Genomic DNA, 24,574 nt, shown 5'->3' on the forward strand with positions numbered 1-24,574 from the left:
TTTTGGTATGATACGATGTCCTTGAAGGATATCTGCGCCTCAGACTTCCCGATCATTTGGAAGACTGTGATGCTCTTGGGGCCAATGCAGTCGAAAAGAGCAATAGCCAAATCTTCTACATTGACCCCGTCGAATTTGATTCGTGCAGTGGCCTGCTTCGAAGACGAGGACTCCGTTGGAGTCGACTTCGACGTTACAGGAGGCATGGCGAGAGTTTGTGGAAACCGCCGAAGCGGAGACCGGAACTCAGGAACCGCTGGCTTGTAGCAGGCGGCAACAGGAAAACAGGAACAGCAGCCGGGACTGGAACTGGACTGGAGACAGGAACGGCAGCGACTGACGATTCAACGTGGCAGAGCAGGCAAACTCGCCTAAAGGCGTAAAAACACTTCTCGCCCCCCGACTAAGATCTCCGTATAGAACTGATATTGGAAACAGATACTACACTTTGATCTTAGCCAAAAGGCCGAGAAGCGATAACCCGCTAGGAGCCGTCACTGTTTAACAAAGTAAAAAGAGAGAATTCGAGCATTTCAAATATTTCATAATTACGTCACCGAATGTTGGTCCTGGTGGGAGATGACAACGTTTGTAGCCATCGCGCGAACAAAGGAGAAGACGATATCTTGAATCCGTGAAATAGAGGTACACCGCCAGGCCCGGACTGGCACTTTTGGGGTCATCGGCTAGAGACAGTAGAGTGGGCCACTTTACCGGGCCGTATGGAAAAAAAATCTAAATGGTGGTTTATAGGACCATAAATAACGTATTAAGTGTACTAGATTCTACGTGAAACGTCAAACGCGTTTAAATGACCATTTAGGAAAAATTTATTATAAGCGAATAGAGCGTTCTATAAAAGTGGACCATAACCGGTCACTTTTCATACAGACTATAGAGCTGGTTCAGCAGGACTAACAACTTTTGTTATTCTTTGGTTTAAGAGAATTCGGCTTATGTCCTGTCTTTATATGAATATTTTAGAGACGTACCTTTTAGGAGTTGTAGGAGGCACCCTAGGTGTTGAAGTATGTTTGGGGTTAAGGATATTTTCATGATCTAAGTTTCATCTTAAACACGTGGATTTGGGACTAGTATTTTCTAGAATTTTGCTTATTTGCCATCATACATTTATTACAAAAATCATTTAAAATAAGAAAAAAGGCGCGGAAAGCAAAGCCGGAAATATGTGAAGCCTAGGCTAGCAACTACGCTACTAATAAAAATTGACTGCTCTCAATTTCTTACGGGTTTGCCAGATAAATATATTTCTCTAAGACGAAAAACCGGCCAAACCTTCACCTCCTCCGAACTCCAAAGGGGGAAAGCACACCACACCAATTTTATAGATTCGTAAACGCGCCTTCCCAATCGACCGCCATCACCTTACAGTCTACGGGGAGGGTGATGAAAAAACTGGTTTGGGGGGGGGGGGGGGATGAAATTTCTGCGGTAAAGGGCTTGCTCGTTGGTTGTCTGTACGATAATATCGGCGCCCAGTAAACGTTTCTAAAAAGAGTGTATAGAACGTTCTATTGGAGCCGCATGCAGCCGGTGGCCCTCGGCGATCACCAACCTACCAGGACCTGGCTAGTCGCGGCTTGTCCACCGCTATCAATTACACTCTAGCGGCAACGGCCATATCACGCTGAATACACCGGTTCTCGTCTGATCACCGAAGTTAAGCAGCGTCGAGCGCGGTCAGTACTTGGGAGGGAGACCACCTGGGAACACCGCGTGCCGTTGGCTACTCATTTATTTTCGCGGGATGGGATTTGCGTCTTTTAACAGGAAAATACCTTCATCCTATCATTTTGACGCTGCTTTTTTATGCAATTAAAAGTTCGCCCAGACGATAATATTATTTCGGTCAACTCTTGGCCTTTTTTTAACAACTGGCAGCATCTTTCCGTGAATAAAATACATGTTAGTATCAAAATTGAACAAAATAAAATGGCGAGAAAATTGGTTTTCATTTTATTCTACTTAAGGCTTGTACTTAAAATAGTACTAACTTACTTACTTACTTACTTACTTACTTACTTACTAACTAACTAACTAACTAACTAACTAACTAACTAACTAACTAACTAATTAACTAACTAACTAACTAACTAACTAATTAACTAACTAACTAACTAACTAACTAACTAACGTTTATCTCTAAACAAAAACATTTCCGCGGTAAAATCCACTCTGAAATGGCCTTTTCTGGTTTTGGAATGAAGTCCAAAGTTAAAATTTTATTAACAAATTCTAATTGTGAAATATATTTTTTGTTCTAAATTTTAATCTTAAATGTAATTTAAATAGTTGAATCTAAAAAAGGACTTTTGGAAAATGTTTTATAGAAGGTTTTATCATGGGACAGCCGCATGGATTAGGGGAGTAACCCAAAAATACAAAATATCAAAACAAACCACGAAATTAAATAATAAAACGGAGACAGAGATATATTTTTTAAACAAAATAATATAGCTAACTTTTATCTATTAATTGTTTTAGGTGATGTAGTTTATGTAAAATATAAAAATGAACCTTGGCACAATATAAATTTAATGTCATGTTTTATTGATACTTAGAAAAAGTAACAAACATTTCAAAAGTCAGATCTTTGAGATCATTATTAAAAAAATATAACATTTTAAATCCGAACTCCTCTATAAATATTAAAATTATAAATTCCTAATCTACTTTAACAAAAGATATATCATATTAAGTTTAATACTATTAATGTTAGGAATAATCATGACTTTGAGATAAATAGAACAAAAATGTTTAATTCCAAATATAGTTAATTATAGAGCAATATATAATAAATGATTTTGTACTTACCAAAAATAAGCCTTGCCACTTTATATCTTGGTAATGTAGCTGCCGCGGGCGGCGGGCCCCCGGCGGCGACTCACTGTCCACGGAAGACGGGAAGAGAGAAAAAATGGAGAGGGGCTTATTTCGTGTTTTCTCTTTACGCGGAACATCTTGGCTGGAACCCAATGACCTAAAAATGAGGGGCGCGCTGTCTCTACCCACCATACCGAAACCCGCGAATTTACGTTATGAAAACCGGTTCCTTCAGCCAACCACTTAGAACATGCACGATTTACGAACCTTGGGTTACGAATAAAACCACAGGAATAACACAGAACAACCTCTTTTCGCGCCTTTATTTTACCCCTCTTACTTGCCTCCCGCTCGTCGGCCATTGCCTCTGCCCTAAACGGGGAGTCTAGCATCCACTCCTTGGGTATCCATAATGGAGGAGAGGACTGAAAGGGGGAAAACCAAGCATGGACGCGCCCAGGAAAATACCAAGGAGGATAGGAAGGGAGGCGAAGTAGGAGGGATGAACGCGGCAGCATCCTTGTAAGAAGCTTAGCGGCGGGAAAATTTCGGAAAAATGGCGGCTAGACGTAGCGTAGCTGCCGCAATCTTGCCGCCATTCATCCCTCCTACTTCGCCTCCCTTCCTATCCTCCGTGAAAATACCGCGAAAAAGAGTGTATAACTAGGTAAAAGAAAATTCAAAAACTGGAATCTTTCCGATTCTTCATTATTAACTATTCGACAATAAGGATTTTACCACTTATGACGTCAGAGGGGCAATATATTATAATAAAGAAATATATATAAAGACAGCCAAATAACATTTCCCGGAAATACTGTGTTGCGCAGTGCGCCATTATAAGAGCGTTTGATTTTTGATTTCAAGAGAGAAGTGGGCCGATCCCGGATTTACTGCAATACCAGGCCGACCCGTGGCGGAGGTGGAGCAAGCTCCGACCACTCCGCCGCCGTCCAAAAATAAGTTTAATATCTTGGGCCCCGATGGGACCCGTATCAGATATTAAGCTGATAAGAACAGATACTTTTAATTGTTTATTAAAAGCTTCGTTGTTTTTTACATTGGACATTTTTACATTTTTTATATGTGTTCGCGTTTTAAATTAATTAAATTATCGCGAAACAGAGTCAAGTTCATAGTCAAGGTAAGTATACACTTTTGTTATAGGTTTTTAAGCATATAACTAATTTTCTTTTTTTTTTTTTTTTTCAGGTTTAAAACAAAAGGAGTTGAGTAAAGTTAAAAACTTTTAAAACAAAACACTATAAATGATCGAGATAAAAACTAAAAAAGGTGGCAAATAAAATATATGAACAATACATTAAAATATACTTTAAAAAAAGCATATTAAAAGGCATCAGAAATATATTTACAAAACTCAGTATGTGACGTATTCTATATACAAATCTTGTTCTGGCGTGGATTTGGTGGCACTGGCGAAAGTCTTCTTCTCGTCGTTCAGGGTCTTTCCCTTCTTGGCAGCAATTCCTGGAGAGTTGGACATGCGTCGTTTTGAAAATTTTTCCTGTTCCTTGCTGACGATCTTTAAATACAGCTGTTTCCTGGTTTCGGTTGTTCCGTTCATGGTCTCGAGGTGTTCTTTCAATGATTGAAGTTGCGCTTGTGAATAATTGCTGATGGTTTCTAGAGCTTTTGGGTTGACGTATGAGTCCTGGGGGTCGCTGGGTGGTGCCTCTTGTGGTGTTGCTGCTTCTGCTAATGGATCGTGTTCTTTAGCAGAAGTACTGTTGAGTGGCTCCTGGACGCGCTCGGGCTGTTCCTTTGGAGACTCTTTCTGGCCTTCCTCCATGGGTTGGTTCTGCTCTGCTAGTCGGGCTCGTTTGACTTCACACGTGGAAGAGTTGTGACCTTCTTCGTCGCAAAAAAAGCATTTTTTGACGACGCCTGTGTAGTATATTAGTGCCCTGCTTCGTCCAAAAAAGAGGACATTCGGGATAGTTTTGCTCATGATTATTTTTACCGAACGGTCACCATTTTTTAAACCTTTTAATTCGGGGTATTCATCCAGACGGTGGGCTTTGATGGTTCCATATTGTCGTAGTGTGGTAAGTATTGCGTCCCACTGTATCCAGGAGGGGAGGTTCTTTATTGTGAGCCAGACACCGTCGTCTTCGATGCTGGTAATCTTGCATAGTTTTTCGTTGATGGACAGCTCTCCATAGGAGACAGCTTGCTGGAGGAAGGCCAGAGTGGTAAAGGTGAGTAGGTAACAACTTTTTCCAACAGGTTGAAGAGTCTCCAAGCACTGTGGTCCAAGTTTTTCGTAGAAGGTCCGAGCGACGTCCAGGAATCCGGCGTCGACTTCAAGCCGGGCAGTCCGTTTTTTTACCTCTGCAGCCATTAAGGCTGTGGAGAGGTCGTCGGTTGAAGGTAAGTCCCAAGAAGGAACGGCGTCAAAAGGTAATGGCAGGAGTCAGCCAAGTCAGGATACGGCGTAGTGACCAGGAACAGCAGCGACAGGTAAGTCTCAGCAGGACCAGGACCAGGAACAGCAGCGGAGTCAGGAACAGCAGAGGAACCGGAAACAGCAGCGGCAGCTTCAGAAGCAGGAACAGGAACAGGAACGTCAGGATACCGGCAGGTAAGTCAGCATCGCAGGAACTAGCTGTATAGCTGGAAAACTCGCTTGACGGCCTTTCGGCCAAGATTTCAGCGAAATAGCTGGGAACAGATACTACACTTTGATCTTAGCCAAAAGGCCGAGAAGCGATAACCCGCTAGGAGCCGTCACTGTTTAACAAAGTAAAAAGAGAGAATTCGAGCATTTCAAATATTTCATAATTACGTCACCGAATGTTGGTCCTGGTGGGAGATGACAACGTTTGTAGCCATCGCGCGAACAAAGGAGAAGACGATATCTTGAATCCGTGAAATAGAGGTACACCGCCAGGCCCGGACTGGCACTTTTGGGGTCATCGGCTAGAGACAGTAGAGTGGGCCACTTTACCGGGCCGTATGGAAAAAAAATCTAAATGGTGGTTTATAGGACCATAAATAACGTATTAAGTGTACTAGATTCTACGTGAAACGTCAAACGCGTTTAAATGACCATTTAGGAAAAATTTATTATAAGCGAATAGAGCGTTCTATAAAAGTGGACCATAACCGGTCACTTTTCATACAGACTATAGAGCTGGTTCAGCAGGACTAACAACTTTTGTTATTCTTTGGTTTAAGAGAATTCGGCTTATGTCCTGTCTTTATATGAATATTTTAGAGACGTACCTTTTAGGAGTTGTAGGAGGCACCCTAGGTGTTGAAGTATGTTTGGGGTTAAGGATATTTTCATGATCTAAGTTTCATCTTAAACACGTGGATTTGGGACTAGTATTTTCTAGAATTTTGCTTATTTGCCATCATACATTTATTACAAAAATCATTTAAAATAAGAAAAAAGGCGCGGAAAGCAAAGCCGGAAATATGTGAAGCCTAGGCTAGCAACTACGCTACTAATAAAAATTGACTGCTCTCAATTTCTTACGGGTTTGCCAGATAAATATATTTCTCTAAGACGAAAAACCGGCCAAACCTTCACCTCCTCCGAACTCCAAAGGGGGAAAGCACACCACACCAATTTTATAGATTCGTAAACGCGCCTTCCCAATCGACCGCCATCACCTTACAGTCTACGGGGAGGGTGATGAAAAAACTGGTTTGGGGGGGGGGGGGATGAAATTTCTGCGGTAAAGGGCTTGCTCGTTGGTTGTCTGTACGATAATATCGGCGCCCAGTAAACGTTTCTAAAAAGAGTGTATAGAACGTTCTATTGGAGCCGCATGCAGCCGGTGGCCCTCGGCGATCACCAACCTACCAGGACCTGGCTAGTCGCGGCTTGTCCACCGCTATCAATTACACTCTAGCGGCAACGGCCATATCACGCTGAATACACCGGTTCTCGTCTGATCACCGAAGTTAAGCAGCGTCGAGCGCGGTCAGTACTTGGGAGGGAGACCACCTGGGAACACCGCGTGCCGTTGGCTACTCATTTATTTTCGCGGGATGGGATTTGCGTCTTTTAACAGGAAAATACCTTCATCCTATCATTTTGACGCTGCTTTTTTATGCAATTAAAAGTTCGCCCAGACGATAATATTATTTCGGTCAACTCTTGGCCTTTTTTTAACAACTGGCAGCATCTTTCCGTGAATAAAATACATGTTAGTATCAAAATTGAACAAAATAAAATGGCGAGAAAATTGGTTTTCATTTTATTCTACTTAAGGCTTGTACTTAAAATAGTACTAACTTACTTACTTACTTACTTACTTACTTACTTACTAACTAACTAACTAACTAACTAACTAACTAACTAACTAACTAACTAATTAACTAACTAACTAACTAACTAACTAATTAACTAACTAACTAACTAACTAACTAACTAACGTTTATCTCTAAACAAAAACATTTCCGCGGTAAAATCCACTCTGAAATGGCCTTTTCTGGTTTTGGAATGAAGTCCAAAGTTAAAATTTTATTAACAAATTCTAATTGTGAAATATATTTTTTGTTCTAAATTTTAATCTTAAATGTAATTTAAATAGTTGAATCTAAAAAAGGACTTTTGGAAAATGTTTTATAGAAGGTTTTATCATGGGACAGCCGCATGGATTAGGGGAGTAACCCAAAAATACAAAATATCAAAACAAACCACGAAATTAAATAATAAAACGGAGACAGAGATATATTTTTTAAACAAAATAATATAGCTAACTTTTATCTATTAATTGTTTTAGGTGATGTAGTTTATGTAAAATATAAAAATGAACCTTGGCACAATATAAATTTAATGTCATGTTTTATTGATACTTAGAAAAAGTAACAAACATTTCAAAAGTCAGATCTTTGAGATCATTATTAAAAAAATATAACATTTTAAATCCGAACTCCTCTATAAATATTAAAATTATAAATTCCTAATCTACTTTAACAAAAGATATATCATATTAAGTTTAATACTATTAATGTTAGGAATAATCATGACTTTGAGATAAATAGAACAAAAATGTTTAATTCCAAATATAGTTAATTATAGAGCAATATATAATAAATGATTTTGTACTTACCAAAAATAAGCCTTGCCACTTTATATCTTGGTAATGTAGCTGCCGCGGGCGGCGGGCCCCCGGCGGCGACTCACTGTCCACGGAAGACGGGAAGAGAGAAAAAATGGAGAGGGGCTTATTTCGTGTTTTCTCTTTACGCGGAACATCTTGGCTGGAACCCAATGACCTAAAAATGAGGGGCGCGCTGTCTCTACCCACCATACCGAAACCCGCGAATTTACGTTATGAAAACCGGTTCCTTCAGCCAACCACTTAGAACATGCACGATTTACGAACCTTGGGTTACGAATAAAACCACAGGAATAACACAGAACAACCTCTTTTCGCGCCTTTATTTTACCCCTCTTACTTGCCTCCCGCTCGTCGGCCATTGCCTCTGCCCTAAACGGGGAGTCTAGCATCCACTCCTTGGGTATCCATAATGGAGGAGAGGACTGAAAGGGGGAAAACCAAGCATGGACGCGCCCAGGAAAATACCAAGGAGGATAGGAAGGGAGGCGAAGTAGGAGGGATGAACGCGGCAGCATCCTTGTAAGAAGCTTAGCGGCGGGAAAATTTCGGAAAAATGGCGGCTAGACGTAGCGTAGCTGCCGCAATCTTGCCGCCATTCATCCCTCCTACTTCGCCTCCCTTCCTATCCTCCGTGAAAATACCGCGAAAAAGAGTGTATAACTAGGTAAAAGAAAATTCAAAAACTGGAATCTTTCCGATTCTTCATTATTAACTATTCGACAATAAGGATTTTACCACTTATGACGTCAGAGGGGCAATATATTATAATAAAGAAATATATATAAAGACAGCCAAATAACATTTCCCGGAAATACTGTGTTGCGCAGTGCGCCATTATAAGAGCGTTTGATTTTTGATTTCAAGAGAGAAGTGGGCCGATCCCGGATTTACTGCAATACCAGGCCGACCCGTGGCGGAGGTGGAGCAAGCTCCGACCACTCCGCCGCCGTCCAAAAATAAGTTTAATATCTTGGGCCCCGATGGGACCCGTATCAGATATTAAGCTGATAAGAACAGATACTTTTAATTGTTTATTAAAAGCTTCGTTTGATTTTACATATTTACATTTTTACATTTGTTATATTTGTTCGCGTTTTTAATTAGTTAAATTAGCGCGAACAAAGTCGGATAAGCTAAAAAAATCAAGTATTTACATTTTCTAATTTCTAGGAGTGTCCAAGTTCATATACGATCAAGGTAAGTATTTGTTTTCTTTTTTTCTATTTTTTCAGGTTTTAAAACATTTGAGTAAAATTAAAAAATTCAGTATGTAACGTAATCTGCGTAAAGATCTTGCTCCGGTGTGGTTTTGGTGGCGCTAGCGAATGTCTTCTCAACGTCTTCTGTCTTGCCTTTCTTTATTGATTTCCCTGGAGAGTTGGTCATTCGTCTTTTGGAGAATTTTTCCTGTTCCTTGTTCATCAGCGCGAAATACACTTGTTTCCTGCGGTCGCCTATTGTTTCGGTAGTCTCGAGGAATTCCCTAAAATCTCGTAGTTCTGCCTGTGAATAGTTCTTTAATTTCTCTAGTTGTTGCGGATGGACATATGTACTGTTGCTGCGTTTCTTGGGCTGGGGTTCCTGGTGGTCGCTGGGTGGGTCCGCCAATTCCGCTGATACCGTTGCGAGCTCTTGCTCCTTGGGTGCCACAATCTTTTCTTGGGTTTCCAAGCTTTCCCCTTCCTGGACGTGCTCGGACCTCTCGGTTGCTTCCTTTCTGGCCTTTTTTGCCTCGCATGCGGACGCCGTATGTCCCTCCTGGTCGCAGAAGAAACAGATACTACACTTTGATCTTAGCCAAAAGGCCGAGAAGCGATAACCCGCTAGGAGCCGTCACTGTTTAACAAAGTAAAAAGAGAGAATTCGAGCATTTCAAATATTTCATAATTACGTCACCGAATGTTGGTCCTGGTGGGAGATGACAACGTTTGTAGCCATCGCGCGAACAAAGGAGAAGACGATATCTTGAATCCGTGAAATAGAGGTACACCGCCAGGCCCGGACTGGCACTTTTGGGGTCATCGGCTAGAGACAGTAGAGTGGGCCACTTTACCGGGCCGTATGGAAAAAAAATCTAAATGGTGGTTTATAGGACCATAAATAACGTATTAAGTGTACTAGATTCTACGTGAAACGTCAAACGCGTTTAAATGACCATTTAGGAAAAATTTATTATAAGCGAATAGAGCGTTCTATAAAAGTGGACCATAACCGGTCACTTTTCATACAGACTATAGAGCTGGTTCAGCAGGACTAACAACTTTTGTTATTCTTTGGTTTAAGAGAATTCGGCTTATGTCCTGTCTTTATATGAATATTTTAGAGACGTACCTTTTAGGAGTTGTAGGAGGCACCCTAGGTGTTGAAGTATGTTTGGGGTTAAGGATATTTTCATGATCTAAGTTTCATCTTAAACACGTGGATTTGGGACTAGTATTTTCTAGAATTTTGCTTATTTGCCATCATACATTTATTACAAAAATCATTTAAAATAAGAAAAAAGGCGCGGAAAGCAAAGCCGGAAATATGTGAAGCCTAGGCTAGCAACTACGCTACTAATAAAAATTGACTGCTCTCAATTTCTTACGGGTTTGCCAGATAAATATATTTCTCTAAGACGAAAAACCGGCCAAACCTTCACCTCCTCCGAACTCCAAAGGGGGAAAGCACACCACACCAATTTTATAGATTCGTAAACGCGCCTTCCCAATCGACCGCCATCACCTTACAGTCTACGGGGAGGGTGATGAAAAAACTGGTTTGGGGGGGGGGGGATGAAATTTCTGCGGTAAAGGGCTTGCTCGTTGGTTGTCTGTACGATAATATCGGCGCCCAGTAAACGTTTCTAAAAAGAGTGTATAGAACGTTCTATTGGAGCCGCATGCAGCCGGTGGCCCTCGGCGATCACCAACCTACCAGGACCTGGCTAGTCGCGGCTTGTCCACCGCTATCAATTACACTCTAGCGGCAACGGCCATATCACGCTGAATACACCGGTTCTCGTCTGATCACCGAAGTTAAGCAGCGTCGAGCGCGGTCAGTACTTGGGAGGGAGACCACCTGGGAACACCGCGTGCCGTTGGCTACTCATTTATTTTCGCGGGATGGGATTTGCGTCTTTTAACAGGAAAATACCTTCATCCTATCATTTTGACGCTGCTTTTTTATGCAATTAAAAGTTCGCCCAGACGATAATATTATTTCGGTCAACTCTTGGCCTTTTTTTAACAACTGGCAGCATCTTTCCGTGAATAAAATACATGTTAGTATCAAAATTGAACAAAATAAAATGGCGAGAAAATTGGTTTTCATTTTATTCTACTTAAGGCTTGTACTTAAAATAGTACTAACTTACTTACTTACTTACTTACTTACTTACTTACTAACTAACTAACTAACTAACTAATTAACTAACTAACTAACTAACTAATTAACTAACTAACTAACTAACTAACTAACTAACGTTTATCTCTAAACAAAAACATTTCCGCGGTAAAATCCACTCTGAAATGGCCTTTTCTGGTTTTGGAATGAAGTCCAAAGTTAAAATTTTATTAACAAATTCTAATTGTGAAATATATTTTTTGTTCTAAATTTTAATCTTAAATGTAATTTAAATAGTTGAATCTAAAAAAGGACTTTTGGAAAATGTTTTATAGAAGGTTTTATCATGGGACAGCCGCATGGATTAGGGGAGTAACCCAAAAATACAAAATATCAAAACAAACCACGAAATTAAATAATAAAACGGAGACAGAGATATATTTTTTAAACAAAATAATATAGCTAACTTTTATCTATTAATTGTTTTAGGTGATGTAGTTTATGTAAAATATAAAAATGAACCTTGGCACAATATAAATTTAATGTCATGTTTTATTGATACTTAGAAAAAGTAACAAACATTTCAAAAGTCAGATCTTTGAGATCATTATTAAAAAAATATAACATTTTAAATCCGAACTCCTCTATAAATATTAAAATTATAAATTCCTAATCTACTTTAACAAAAGATATATCATATTAAGTTTAATACTATTAATGTTAGGAATAATCATGACTTTGAGATAAATAGAACAAAAATGTTTAATTCCAAATATAGTTAATTATAGAGCAATATATAATAAATGATTTTGTACTTACCAAAAATAAGCCTTGCCACTTTATATCTTGGTAATGTAGCTGCCGCGGGCGGCGGGCCCCCGGCGGCGACTCACTGTCCACGGAAGACGGGAAGAGAGAAAAAATGGAGAGGGGCTTATTTCGTGTTTTCTCTTTACGCGGAACATCTTGGCTGGAACCCAATGACCTAAAAATGAGGGGCGCGCTGTCTCTACCCACCATACCGAAACCCGCGAATTTACGTTATGAAAACCGGTTCCTTCAGCCAACCACTTAGAACATGCACGATTTACGAACCTTGGGTTACGAATAAAACCACAGGAATAACACAGAACAACCTCTTTTCGCGCCTTTATTTTACCCCTCTTACTTGCCTCCCGCTCGTCGGCCATTGCCTCTGCCCTAAACGGGGAGTCTAGCATCCACTCCTTGGGTATCCATAATGGAGGAGAGGACTGAAAGGGGGAAAACCAAGCATGGACGCGCCCAGGAAAATACCAAGGAGGATAGGAAGGGAGGCGAAGTAGGAGGGATGAACGCGGCAGCATCCTTGTAAGAAGCTTAGCGGCGGGAAAATTTCGGAAAAATGGCGGCTAGACGTAGCGTAGCTGCCGCAATCTTGCCGCCATTCATCCCTCCTACTTCGCCTCCCTTCCTATCCTCCGTGAAAATACCGCGAAAAAGAGTGTATAACTAGGTAAAAGAAAATTCAAAAACTGGAATCTTTCCGATTCTTCATTATTAACTATTCGACAATAAGGATTTTACCACTTATGACGTCAGAGGGGCAATATATTATAATAAAGAAATATATATAAAGACAGCCAAATAACATTTCCCGGAAATACTGTGTTGCGCAGTGCGCCATTATAAGAGCGTTTGATTTTTGATTTCAAGAGAGAAGTGGGCCGATCCCGGATTTACTGCAATACCAGGCCGACCCGTGGCGGAGGTGGAGCAAGCTCCGACCACTCCGCCGCCGTCCAAAAATAAGTTTAATATCTTGGGCCCCGATGGGACCCGTATCAGATATTAAGCTGATAAGAACAGATACTTTTAATTGTTTATTAAAAGCTTCGTTTGATTTTACATTTTTACATTTTTACATTCGTTATATATTTGTTCACGGTTTAATTAATTAAATTAGCGCGAACAATCGTTTAAAAGGGATCATTGTATAAAAGTCGAGCTAAGAACTATGTTAAAACTTTTAAAAATTGAATTTAAATCATATTTTTCCTTTTTTAATTTCTTTTTCTGGAGTTCTACTACGTCTTCTTTTGGGATAGTTTTTCAGGAGTTCGGTTATTCTTACGACGAGGTCTTCTGCTGTCCGGGTTAGGCTGATTGAACGTGTGGGGGCTCTGGCATTGATTTTTTCGAGGAGGGCTTGAAGTTCGTTTTTCCTTAGTAGGTTAAGGCCTGGCACTTCGTTATAGTTCCAATCTAATGGATCGAATCTTGGTCTGGTTGTTGGGCTGTCATGTTCGTTGGTGTCAGATTCGTATTCAGGTTCGGGTTCTAGGTCATCTTGCTGTGGTGGTGATTTCAGTGCGTCGGCGAAGGAACAGATTTTGGCGGGAGGATCAACGGTCTTTGGAGAAGGTGTCGTCAAGTAAAAACTTTCGTTGGAGGTCTTGGATTCGTCTGCCTGGGTAAGTACTGTTTTTTTACTTAAATTTTTTCCTTTTAGGTTGTCTTCTACGGTGGTCTCATTGGATTCCGGGTGCTTGGCTGGTGGCGTAATTTCTCCGTTGGACTCTGGAGGTTGGCGAGCCTTTTTCTTCTTTTTCGGGCAATCCCGAACCTGATGCGTGTCTTTGTGACAATAAAAACACATTCTCTGGACTCCCCTATAGGTGATTTGAATTTGATGTCCATTTATGGTCATCAGGTTCGGGATTGGCCCCTTGACTTTTACTTGCAGGCGACGAGTTCCCGTGTAGAGATCTTTCAGAGCCCCTGTCTGGTAGGTCTCCCAGACTTCTGATATGACGTCACAACAGGACTTCAAGGCGTTTTTGAAGACAGCTAAATCCCACCAGCTCGGTGCATCCCTTACTGTTATGTAAGAGACCGGATCTGCCACCCCAGTGATATCTAGCTGCTTGTTGTCGACGATGATGCCACTATCGACGGCTCTCTGATAGCTTGCAGTATCTCGAAAAGTGATCAGAGCTTCGGACTTCGATACCATTTGAAAGACGGTAATTTTCTTCAGGCCGACGTGGTCGAAAAGGGCTTGCGCCAAATCTTCAACGCCGACACCGTCGAACTTTATACGGGCTGTGGTAGCCTTGAGTGCAGAAGCTGGAGCTGAAGTTGGAACAGGAGCTAGCTGATTAACAGCCGTCGACGTCTCAGGAAGCATGGTGGCTGGCTTTGACGTCAGGATTGCGGCGTGATGACTGGAACCGCCAGGCGGCGATCCCCGGAGTAGTGGATCCAAGACTGCGGACGGCTGGAACAACTGGACTGGAACTATGGCACTGGATCAGCAGGACTGGAACTGTGGTACTGGATCAGCAGGACAGGTGAGTATACTACCCTTTTACAGGTACATACGATTCCCGGCCTTTGGCTTTGAAGAAAGGAGCAAACAGATACTACACTTTGATCTTAGCCAAAAGGCCGAGAAGCGATAACCCGCTAGGAGCCGTCACTGTTTAACAAAGTAAAAAGAGAGAATTCGAGCATTTCAAATATTTCATAATTACGTCACCGAATGTTGGTCCTGGTGGGAGATGACAACGTTTGTAGCCATCGCGCGAACAAAGGAGAAGACGATATCTTGAATCCGTGAAATAGAGGTACACCGCCAGGCCCGGACTGGCACTTTTGGGGTCATCGGCTAGAGACAGTAGAGTGGGCCACTTTACCGGGCCGTATGGAAAAAAAATCTAAATGGTGGTTTATAGGACCATAAATAACGTATTAAGTGTACTAGATTCTACGTGAAACGTCAAACGCGTTTAAATGACCATTTAGGAAAAATTTATTATAAGCGAATAGAGCGTTCTATAAAAGTGGACCATAACCGGTCACTTTTCATACAGACTATAGAGCTGGTTCAGCAGGACTAACAACTTTTGTTATTCTTTGGTTTAAGAGAATTCGGCTTATGTCCTGTCTTTATATGAATATTTTAGAGACGTACCTTTTAGGAGTTGTAGGAGGCACCCTAGGTGTTGAAGTATGTTTGGGGTTAAGGATATTTTCATGATCTAAGTTTCATCTTAAACACGTGGATTTGGGACTAGTATTTTCTAGAATTTTGCTTATTTGCCATCATACATTTATTACAAAAATCATTTAAAATAAGAAAAAAGGCGCGGAAAGCAAAGCCGGAAATATGTGAAGCCTAGGCTAGCAACTACGCTACTAATAAAAATTGACTGCTCTCAATTTCTTACGGGTTTGCCAGATAAATATATTTCTCTAAGACGAAAAACCGGCCAAACCTTCACCTCCTCCGAACTCCAAAGGGGGAAAGCACACCACACCAATTTTATAGATTCGTAAACGCGCCTTCCCAATCGACCGCCATCACCTTACAGTCTACGGGGAGGGTGATGAAAAAACTGGTTTGGGGGGGGGGGGGATGAAATTTCTGCGGTAAAGGGCTTGCTCGTTGGTTGTCTGTACGATAATATCGGCGCCCAGTAAACGTTTCTAAAAAGAGTGTATAGAACGTTCTATTGGAGCCGCATGCAGCCGGTGGCCCTCGGCGATCACCAACCTACCAGGACCTGGCTAGTCGCGGCTTGTCCACCGCTATCAATTACACTCTAGCGGCAACGGCCATATCACGCTGAATACACCGGTTCTCGTCTGATCACCGAAGTTAAGCAGCGTCGAGCGCGGTCAGTACTTGGGAGGGAGACCACCTGGGAACACCGCGTGCCGTTGGCTACTCATTTATTTTCGCGGGATGGGATTTGCGTCTTTTAACAGGAAAATACCTTCATCCTATCATTTTGACGCTGCTTTTTTATGCAATTAAAAGTTCGCCCAGACGATAATATTATTTCGGTCAACTCTTGGCCTTTTTTTAACAACTGGCAGCATCTTTCCGTGAATAAAATACATGTTAGTATCAAAATTGAACAAAATAAAATGGCGAGAAAATTGGTTTTCATTTTATTCTACTTAAGGCTTGTACTTAAAATAGTACTAACTTACTTACTTACTTACTTACTTACTTACTTACTAACTAACTAACTAACTAACTAACTAACTAACTAACTAACTAACTAATTAACTAACTAACTAACTAACTAACTAATTAACTAACTAACTAACTAACTAACTAACTAACGTTTATCTCTAAACAAAAACATTTCCGCGGTAAAATCCACTCTGAAATGGCCTTTTCTGGTTTTGGAATGAAGTCCAAAGTTAAAATTTTATTAACAAATTCTAATTGTGAAATATATTTTTTGTTCTAAATTTTAATCTTAAATGTAATTTAAATAGTTGAATCTAAAAAAGGACTTTTGGAAAATGTTTTATAGAAGGTTTTATCATGGGACAGCCGCATGGATTAGGGGAGTAACCCAAAAATACAAAATATCAAAACAAACCACGAAATTAAATAATAAAACGGAGACAGAGATATATTTTTTAAACAAAATAATATAGCTAACTTTTATCTATTAATTGTTTTAGGTGATGTAGTTTATGTAAAATATAAAAATGAACCTTGGCACAATATAAATTTAATGTCATGTTTTATTGATACTTAGAAAAAGTAACAAACATTTCAAAAGTCAGATCTTTGAGATCATTATTAAAAAAATATAACATTTTAAATCCGAACTCCTCTATAAATATTAAAATTATAAATTCCTAATCTACTTTAACAAAAGATATATCATATTAAGTTTAATACTATTAATGTTAGGAATAATCATGACTTTGAGATAAATAGAACAAAAATGTTTAATTCCAAATATAGTTAATTATAGAGCAATATATAATAAATGATTTTGTACTTACCAAAAATAAGCCTTGCCACTTTATATCTTGGTAATGTAGCTGCCGCGGGCGGCGGGCCCCCGGCGGCGACTCACTGTCCACGGAAGACGGGAAGAGAGAAAAAATGGAGAGGGGCTTATTTCGTGTTTTCTCTTTACGCGGAACATCTTGGCTGGAACCCAATGACCTAAAAATGAGGGGCGCGCTGTCTCTACCCACCATACCGAAACCCGCGAATTTACGTTATGAAAACCGGTTCCTTCAGCCAACCACTTAGAACATGCACGATTTACGAACCTTGGGTTACGAATAAAACCACAGGAATAACACAGAACAACCTCTTTTCGCGCCTTTATTTTACCCCTCTTACTTGCCTCCCGCTCGTCGGCCATTGCCTCTGCCCTAAACGGGGAGTCTAGCATCCACTCCTTGGGTATCCATAATGGAGGAGAGGACTGAAAGGGGGAAAACCAAGCATGGACGCGCCCAGGAAAATACCAAGGAGGATAGGAAGGGAGGCGAAGTAGGAGGGATGAACGCGGCAGCATCCTTGTAAGAAGCTTAGCGGCGGGAAAATTTCGGAAAAATGGCGGCTAGACGTAGCGTAGCTGCCGCAATCTTGCCGCCATTCATCCCTCCTACTTCGCCTCCCTTCCTATCCTCCGTGAAAATACCGCGAAAAAGAGTGTATAACTAGGTAAAAGAAAATTCAAAAACTGGAATCTTTCCGATTCTTCATTATTAACTATTCGACAATAAGGATTTTACCACTTATGACGTCAGAGGGGCAATATATTATAATAAAGAAATATATATAAAGACAGCCAAATAACATTTCCCGGAAATACTGTGTTGCGCAGTGCGCCATTATAAGAGCGTTTGATTTTTGATTTCAAGAGAGAAGTGGGCCGATCCCGGATTTACTGCAATACCAGGCCGACCCGTGGCGGAGGTGGAGCAAGCTCCGACCACTCCGCCGCCGTCCAAAAATAAGTTTAATATCTTGGGCCCCGATGGGACCCGTATCAGATATTAAGCTGATAAGAACAGATACTGAATTTGTTTATTAATAAATCAAATTTGGTACAGTACCCTTGTCAATTTTTCCTGCTTGTTAAATTAAATTAAGTTAGAGCAGGTCGTAATTTTCTTTTGCAAAAGATTAAAAACATATTAGTTAATGGTCTAAAAGAATAACAAAAAGTTTAAAAATTGAATTTCACTGGGTAGATTTTCCTTTTTTTGTTTTCTTTTTAAGAGTTGTGCTGTGCTTTCGCTTAGGGTAGCTTCGGAGGATGTCATTAACTCGGTCTTGGAGGTCGTCGACGAAAAAATCAATGGAACTAATTCCTGAGGCGGGTTCTTTGTCAAGGCGGTTGGAAAGGATTTGGAGTTCGGCTCGCGTCAGCTTTTCTAGGTCAGGGTTGTCTCCCTGAGTCCAGGTCTTTGGGTCCCACCTCTGGCCGGTCGTTGCGCTGGTACCCTCCTTACTGGTGTCGGTGTCGGTATCGGTGTCGGTGTCGCTCTTGAGTGGTTCATTTTCGGATTGTTCGGATTGGTCGGAGGGATCGGCTGCTTCTTGGTCAGCTTGGCTGGAATCAGTGGTTTTCGGTGGATTAGCCGTGTCGGGCGGGATGTCTTTGGCTTTAATCGCCTGAACGTTCTCGGACTCTTGGGCCGAAGAAGCACCCTGGCCTTCAAGTATGACTGGTTGTTTTTCTTCTAGTGTTGCCTTCTTTCTTTCGCATGATGTTGCCGTGTGGCCTATTTCGTCGCAAAAGAAGCATCTTTTTACAACACCTCTGTAATATACAAGGGTGCGGATTCGCCCGAAAAACATAACATTAGGTATGGGTTTGGTCATAATTAGTTTGACAGATCTGTCTCCATTTTTGACACCTTTGAGTTGCGGATATTCATCAAAATGATAGGACTTTATATTACCATACTGGCGCAATGTACTTATAACTGAATCCCACTGGATCCACTTGGGGAGGTTCTTTATGGTTATCCATATGCCGTCGTCATCGATACAGGTAAGTTTCCATTTTTTATCATTGGTTTGCAGTTCGTCACATGAAAATGCTTGTTGGAGAAAGGCCAGGGTCGTGAAAGTAATCAGGTAAATTCCTTTACCCATAGGTTGGAGAGTGTCTATACTCTTCGGTCCAAGGTGGTCGTAGATAGTCCGAGCAACGTCCAGGAAGCCAGCGTCGATTTCCAGGCGAGCCGATCTTTTCTTCTCCTCCGTAGCCATTTCAGGCTAGGAGAGTGTAGATTGGTGAGTAGAGCTCCAAGAAGGAGCGGCGTCAGGTAGGTCCCAGGTAGGTATTTTTTTTCAGGAACAGCAACGGAACGGAGCAGCACAGGAACGGAACATGCAGCAAGGCAGGAAACAAACTCGCCAAAAGGCGTATAAACACTTCTCGCCCCCCGACTAAGATCTCGGTATAATACTGCAGAACAGATACTACACTTTGATCTTAGCCAAAAGGCCGAGAAGCGATAACCCGCTAGGAGCCGTCACTGTTTAACAAAGTAAAAAGAGAGAATTCGAGCATTTCAAATATTTCATAATTACGTCACCGAATGTTGGTCCTGGTGGGAGATGACAACGTTTGTAGCCATCGCGCGAACAAAGGAGAAGACGATATCTTGAATCCGTGAAATAGAGGTACACCGCCAGGCCCGGACTGGCACTTTTGGGGTCATCGGCTAGAGACAGTAGAGTGGGCCACTTTACCGGGCCGTATGGAAAAAAAATCTAAATGGTGGTTTATAGGACCATAAATAACGTATTAAGTGTACTAGATTCTACGTGAAACGTCAAACGCGTTTAAATGACCATTTAGGAAAAATTTATTATAAGCGAATAGAGCGTTCTATAAAAGTGGACCATAACCGGTCACTTTTCATACAGACTATAGAGCTGGTTCAGCAGGACTAACAACTTTTGTTATTCTTTGGTTTAAGAGAATTCGGCTTATGTCCTGTCTTTATATGAATATTTTAGAGACGTACCTTTTAGGAGTTGTAGGAGGCACCCTAGGTGTTGAAGTATGTTTGGGGTTAAGGATATTTTCATGATCTAAGTTTCATCTTAAACACGTGGATTTGGGACTAGTATTTTCTAGAATTTTGCTTATTTGCCATCATACATTTATTACAAAAATCATTTAAAATAAGAAAAAAGGCGCGGAAAGCAAAGCCGGAAATATGTGAAGCCTAGGCTAGCAACTACGCTACTAATAAAAATTGACTGCTCTCAATTTCTTACGGGTTTGCCAGATAAATATATTTCTCTAAGACGAAAAACCGGCCAAACCTTCACCTCCTCCGAACTCCAAAGGGGGAAAGCACACCACACCAATTTTATAGATTCGTAAACGCGCCTTCCCAATCGACCGCCATCACCTTACAGTCTACGGGGAGGGTGATGAAAAAACTGGTTTGGGGGGGGGGGGGGGGAAATTTCTGCGGTAAAGGGCTTGCTCGTTGGTTGTCTGTACGATAATATCGGCGCCCAGTAAACGTTTCTAAAAAGAGTGTATAGAACGTTCTATTGGAGCCGCATGCAGCCGGTGGCCCTCGGCGATCACCAACCTACCAGGACCTGGCTAGTCGCGGCTTGTCCACCGCTATCAATTACACTCTAGCGGCAACGGCCATATCACGCTGAATACACCGGTTCTCGTCTGATCACCGAAGTTAAGCAGCGTCGAGCGCGGTCAGTACTTGGGAGGGAGACCACCTGGGAACACCGCGTGCCGTTGGCTACTCATTTATTTTCGCGGGATGGGATTTGCGTCTTTTAACAGGAAAATACCTTCATCCTATCATTTTGACGCTGCTTTTTTATGCAATTAAAAGTTCGCCCAGACGATAATATTATTTCGGTCAACTCTTGGCCTTTTTTTAACAACTGGCAGCATCTTTCCGTGAATAAAATACATGTTAGTATCAAAATTGAACAAAATAAAATGGCGAGAAAATTGGTTTTCATTTTATTCTACTTAAGGCTTGTACTTAAAATAGTACTAACTTACTTACTTACTTACTTACTTACTTACTTACTAACTAACTAACTAACTAACTAACTAACTAACTAACTAACTAACTAATTAACTAACTAACTAACTAACTAACTAATTAACTAACTAACTAACTAACTAACTAACTAACGTTTATCTCTAAACAAAAACATTTCCGCGGTAAAATCCACTCTGAAATGGCCTTTTCTGGTTTTGGAATGAAGTCCAAAGTTAAAATTTTATTAACAAATTCTAATTGTGAAATATATTTTTTGTTCTAAATTTTAATCTTAAATGTAATTTAAATAGTTGAATCTAAAAAAGGACTTTTGGAAAATGTTTTATAGAAGGTTTTATCATGGGACAGCCGCATGGATTAGGGGAGTAACCCAAAAATACAAAATATCAAAACAAACCACGAAATTAAATAATAAAACGGAGACAGAGATATATTTTTTAAACAAAATAATATAGCTAACTTTTATCTATTAATTGTTTTAGGTGATGTAGTTTATGTAAAATATAAAAATGAACCTTGGCACAATATAAATTTAATGTCATGTTTTATTGATACTTAGAAAAAGTAACAAACATTTCAAAAGTCAGATCTTTGAGATCATTATTAAAAAAATATAACATTTTAAATCCGAACTCCTCTATAAATATTAAAATTATAAATTCCTAATCTACTTTAACAAAAGATATATCATATTAAGTTTAATACTATTAATGTTAGGAATAATCATGACTTTGAGATAAATAGAACAAAAATGTTTAATTCCAAATATAGTTAATTATAGAGCAATATATAATAAATGATTTTGTACTTACCAAAAATAAGCCTTGCCACTTTATATCTTGGTAATGTAGCTGCCGCGGGCGGCGGGCCCCCGGCGGCGACTCACTGTCCACGGAAGACGGGAAGAGAGAAAAAATGGAGAGGGGCTTATTTCGTGTTTTCTCTTTACGCGGAACATCTTGGCTGGAACCCAATGACCTAAAAATGAGGGGCGCGCTGTCTCTACCCACCATACCGAAACCCGCGAATTTACGTTATGAAAACCGGTTCCTTCAGCCAACCACTTAGAACATGCACGATTTACGAACCTTGGGTTACGAATAAAACCACAGGAATAACACAGAACAACCTCTTTTCGCGCCTTTATTTTACCCCTCTTACTTGCCTCCCGCTCGTCGGCCATTGCCTCTGCCCTAAACGGGGAGTCTAGCATCCACTCCTTGGGTATCCATAATGGAGGAGAGGACTGAAAGGGGGAAAACCAAGCATGGACGCGCCCAGGAAAATACCAAGGAGGATAGGAAGGGAGGCGAAGTAGGAGGGATGAACGCGGCAGCATCCTTGTAAGAAGCTTAGCGGCGGGAAAATTTCGGAAAAATGGCGGCTAGACGTAGCGTAGCTGCCGCAATCTTGCCGCCATTCATCCCTCCTACTTCGCCTCCCTTCCTATCCTCCGTGAAAATACCGCGAAAAAGAGTGTATAACTAGGTAAAAGAAAATTCAAAAACTGGAATCTTTCCGATTCTTCATTATTAACTATTCGACAATAAGGATTTTACCACTTATGACGTCAGAGGGGCAATATATTATAATAAAGAAATATATATAAAGACAGCCAAATAACATTTCCCGGAAATACTGTGTTGCGCAGTGCGCCATTATAAGAGCGTTTGATTTTTGATTTCAAGAGAGAAGTGGGCCGATCCCGGATTTACTGCAATACCAGGCCGACCCGTGGCGGAGGTGGAGCAAGCTCCGACCACTCCGCCGCCGTCCAAAAATAAGTTTAATATCTTGGGCCCCGATGGGACCCGTATCAGATATTAAGCTGATAAGAACAGATACTTTTAATTGTTTATTAAAAGATTGTCGTTTTTTACATTTTTACATTTTTCATTTGTTATATATTTGTTCACGGTTTAATTAATTAAATTAGCGCGAACAATCGTTTAAAAAGGATCATGGTATAAAAGTCGAGTAAAGAACTATGTTAAAAATTTAAAAATTAAATTTAAATCATATTTTTCCTTTTTTAATTTCTTTTTCTGGAGTTCTACTCCGTCGTCTTTTGGGATAGTTTTTCAGGAGGTCAGTTATTCTTACGACGAGGTCTTCTGCTGTCCGGGTTAGGCTAATTGAACGTGTGGGGGCTCTGGCATTGATTTTTTCGAGGAGGGCTTGAAGTTCGTTTTTCTTTAGTAGGTTAAGGCCTGGCACCTCGTTATAATTCCAATCTAATGGATCGAATCTTGGTCTGGTTGTGGGGCTGTCATGTTCGTTGGAGTCAGGTTCGCTTTCAGTTTCTGGTTGAGGTTCATGATGTGGTGGCGATTTCAGAGCGTCGGCGAAGGTACAGATTTTGGCTGGAGGATCTACGGTCTTTGGAGAAGGTGTTGCCAAGTAAAAGCTTTCGTTGGAGGTTCTGGAGTCGTTTGATTCGGTAAGTATTACAGGTGAGCGTGATGGTTTTTCTTTCAGGATTTCTTCTCGAGAGATGGCATTGGTAAGTATCACCCCCAAGGGAGCAGTTGTCGAGTTACTGGGAGCTGGGATGACTTCTCCGTTGGACTCTGGGGGCTGGCGAGTCTTGGACTTCTTTTTCGGACAATCCCGAACCTGATGAGTGTCTTTATGGCAAAAGAAACACATTCTCTGGACGCCTCGGTAAGTGATCTGAATGCGATGCCCATTGATGGTCATCAGGTTCGGGATTGGACCCTTGACTTTAACTTGCAGCCGCCTTGTTCCGGTTCGGACATCTTTTAAAGCGCCGCCCTGGTAAGTCTCCCAAGATTCTGCGATGACGTCGCAGCTTGATCGTAGCCATTTTTTAAATATAGCCAACTCCCACCAACTCGGCGCATCCTTCACAGTGATATACGCCACTGGGTCGACTACACCGATGACATCCAGTTGTTTGTCACCCACGACGATTCCGCTGTCAACGGCTCGCTGAAAACTAGCTGCATCTCGAAAGGTGATCTGAGCTTCGGTCTTGGAGACCAATTGGAAGACGGTAACATTCTTCACTTCGACGTGGTTAAACAAAGCTTTTGCTACGTCTTCCACGTCAACTCCGTCGAATTTAACTCTGGCTGAAGCGGCCTTGAGAGCTGAAGCTGAAGCCAAAGCTGGAACCGGAACTTGCTGGTTCAGGATCGTCGGTAGCGCAGGAGGCATGATGCCTCTCTCCGAGGTCATCGGAATCGCTGGAGGACTTCTGGAATCGCTGGGAAGCGATCCCTTTCGTGGTGGATCCAAGATTGTGGATTTCAGGAACAGACGGACCGGAACAGGATCAGCAGGAGACTGGAGCGGCAGTGCAGGTAAGTAAACTTCCCAATACAGGTAAATACGGTTCCCGGCCTTTGGCTTCGAAAAAAGGAGCAAACAGATACTACACTTTGATCTTAGCCAAAAGGCCGAGAAGCGATAACCCGCTAGGAGCCGTCACTGTTTAACAAAGTAAAAAGAGAGAATTC

General features: G+C 41.2%; 5 non-coding genes and 11 pseudogenes across 5 annotated transcripts; 5 read left to right on the forward strand and 11 right to left on the reverse strand.

The window, feature by feature from the left end:
- Positions 1 to 329: 329 nt before the first annotated feature.
- LOC149938252 (U2 spliceosomal RNA) lies at positions 330 to 478 on the reverse strand (annotated as a pseudogene).
- A 1,152-nt stretch (positions 479 to 1,630) lies between these two features.
- LOC149938253 (5S ribosomal RNA) lies at positions 1,631 to 1,749 on the forward strand. The gene has a single exon (XR_016481949.1). It is a non-coding gene; the product is annotated as a 5S ribosomal RNA (ribosomal RNA).
- A 1,963-nt stretch (positions 1,750 to 3,712) lies between these two features.
- LOC149938254 (U2 spliceosomal RNA) lies at positions 3,713 to 3,892 on the reverse strand (annotated as a pseudogene).
- Positions 3,893 to 5,473: 1,581 nt separating this feature from the next.
- LOC149938255 (U2 spliceosomal RNA) lies at positions 5,474 to 5,576 on the reverse strand (annotated as a pseudogene).
- A 1,150-nt stretch (positions 5,577 to 6,726) lies between these two features.
- On the forward strand, positions 6,727 to 6,845 carry LOC149938256 (5S ribosomal RNA). The gene has a single exon (XR_016481950.1). It is a non-coding gene; the product is annotated as a 5S ribosomal RNA (ribosomal RNA).
- A 1,963-nt stretch (positions 6,846 to 8,808) lies between these two features.
- LOC149938257 (U2 spliceosomal RNA) lies at positions 8,809 to 8,988 on the reverse strand (annotated as a pseudogene).
- A 660-nt stretch (positions 8,989 to 9,648) lies between these two features.
- Positions 9,649 to 9,760, reverse strand: LOC149938258 (U2 spliceosomal RNA; annotated as a pseudogene).
- A 1,149-nt stretch (positions 9,761 to 10,909) lies between these two features.
- On the forward strand, positions 10,910 to 11,028 carry LOC149938259 (5S ribosomal RNA). Its single transcript, XR_016481951.1, has one exon. It is a non-coding gene; the product is annotated as a 5S ribosomal RNA (ribosomal RNA).
- Positions 11,029 to 12,963: 1,935 nt separating this feature from the next.
- On the reverse strand, positions 12,964 to 13,143 carry LOC149938260 (U2 spliceosomal RNA; annotated as a pseudogene).
- A 1,455-nt stretch (positions 13,144 to 14,598) lies between these two features.
- On the reverse strand, positions 14,599 to 14,708 carry LOC149938261 (U2 spliceosomal RNA; annotated as a pseudogene).
- Positions 14,709 to 15,858: 1,150 nt separating this feature from the next.
- On the forward strand, positions 15,859 to 15,977 carry LOC149938262 (5S ribosomal RNA). Its single transcript, XR_016481953.1, has one exon. It is a non-coding gene; the product is annotated as a 5S ribosomal RNA (ribosomal RNA).
- Positions 15,978 to 17,940: 1,963 nt separating this feature from the next.
- LOC149938263 (U2 spliceosomal RNA) lies at positions 17,941 to 18,121 on the reverse strand (annotated as a pseudogene).
- A 1,274-nt stretch (positions 18,122 to 19,395) lies between these two features.
- Positions 19,396 to 19,549, reverse strand: LOC149938264 (U2 spliceosomal RNA; annotated as a pseudogene).
- Positions 19,550 to 20,699: 1,150 nt separating this feature from the next.
- On the forward strand, positions 20,700 to 20,818 carry LOC149938265 (5S ribosomal RNA). The gene has a single exon (XR_016481954.1). It is a non-coding gene; the product is annotated as a 5S ribosomal RNA (ribosomal RNA).
- A 1,963-nt stretch (positions 20,819 to 22,781) lies between these two features.
- LOC149938266 (U2 spliceosomal RNA) lies at positions 22,782 to 22,959 on the reverse strand (annotated as a pseudogene).
- Positions 22,960 to 24,417: 1,458 nt separating this feature from the next.
- On the reverse strand, positions 24,418 to 24,526 carry LOC149938267 (U2 spliceosomal RNA; annotated as a pseudogene).
- Positions 24,527 to 24,574: the final 48 nt, after the last annotated feature.

The sequence above is a fragment of the Leiobunum rupestre genome, chromosome 6, assembly GCF_980474605.1.
Source record: "Leiobunum rupestre chromosome 6, qqLeiRupe1.1.hap1, whole genome shotgun sequence".
In the NCBI taxonomy this organism is placed as follows: Eukaryota; Metazoa; Arthropoda; class Arachnida; order Opiliones; family Sclerosomatidae; genus Leiobunum; species Leiobunum rupestre.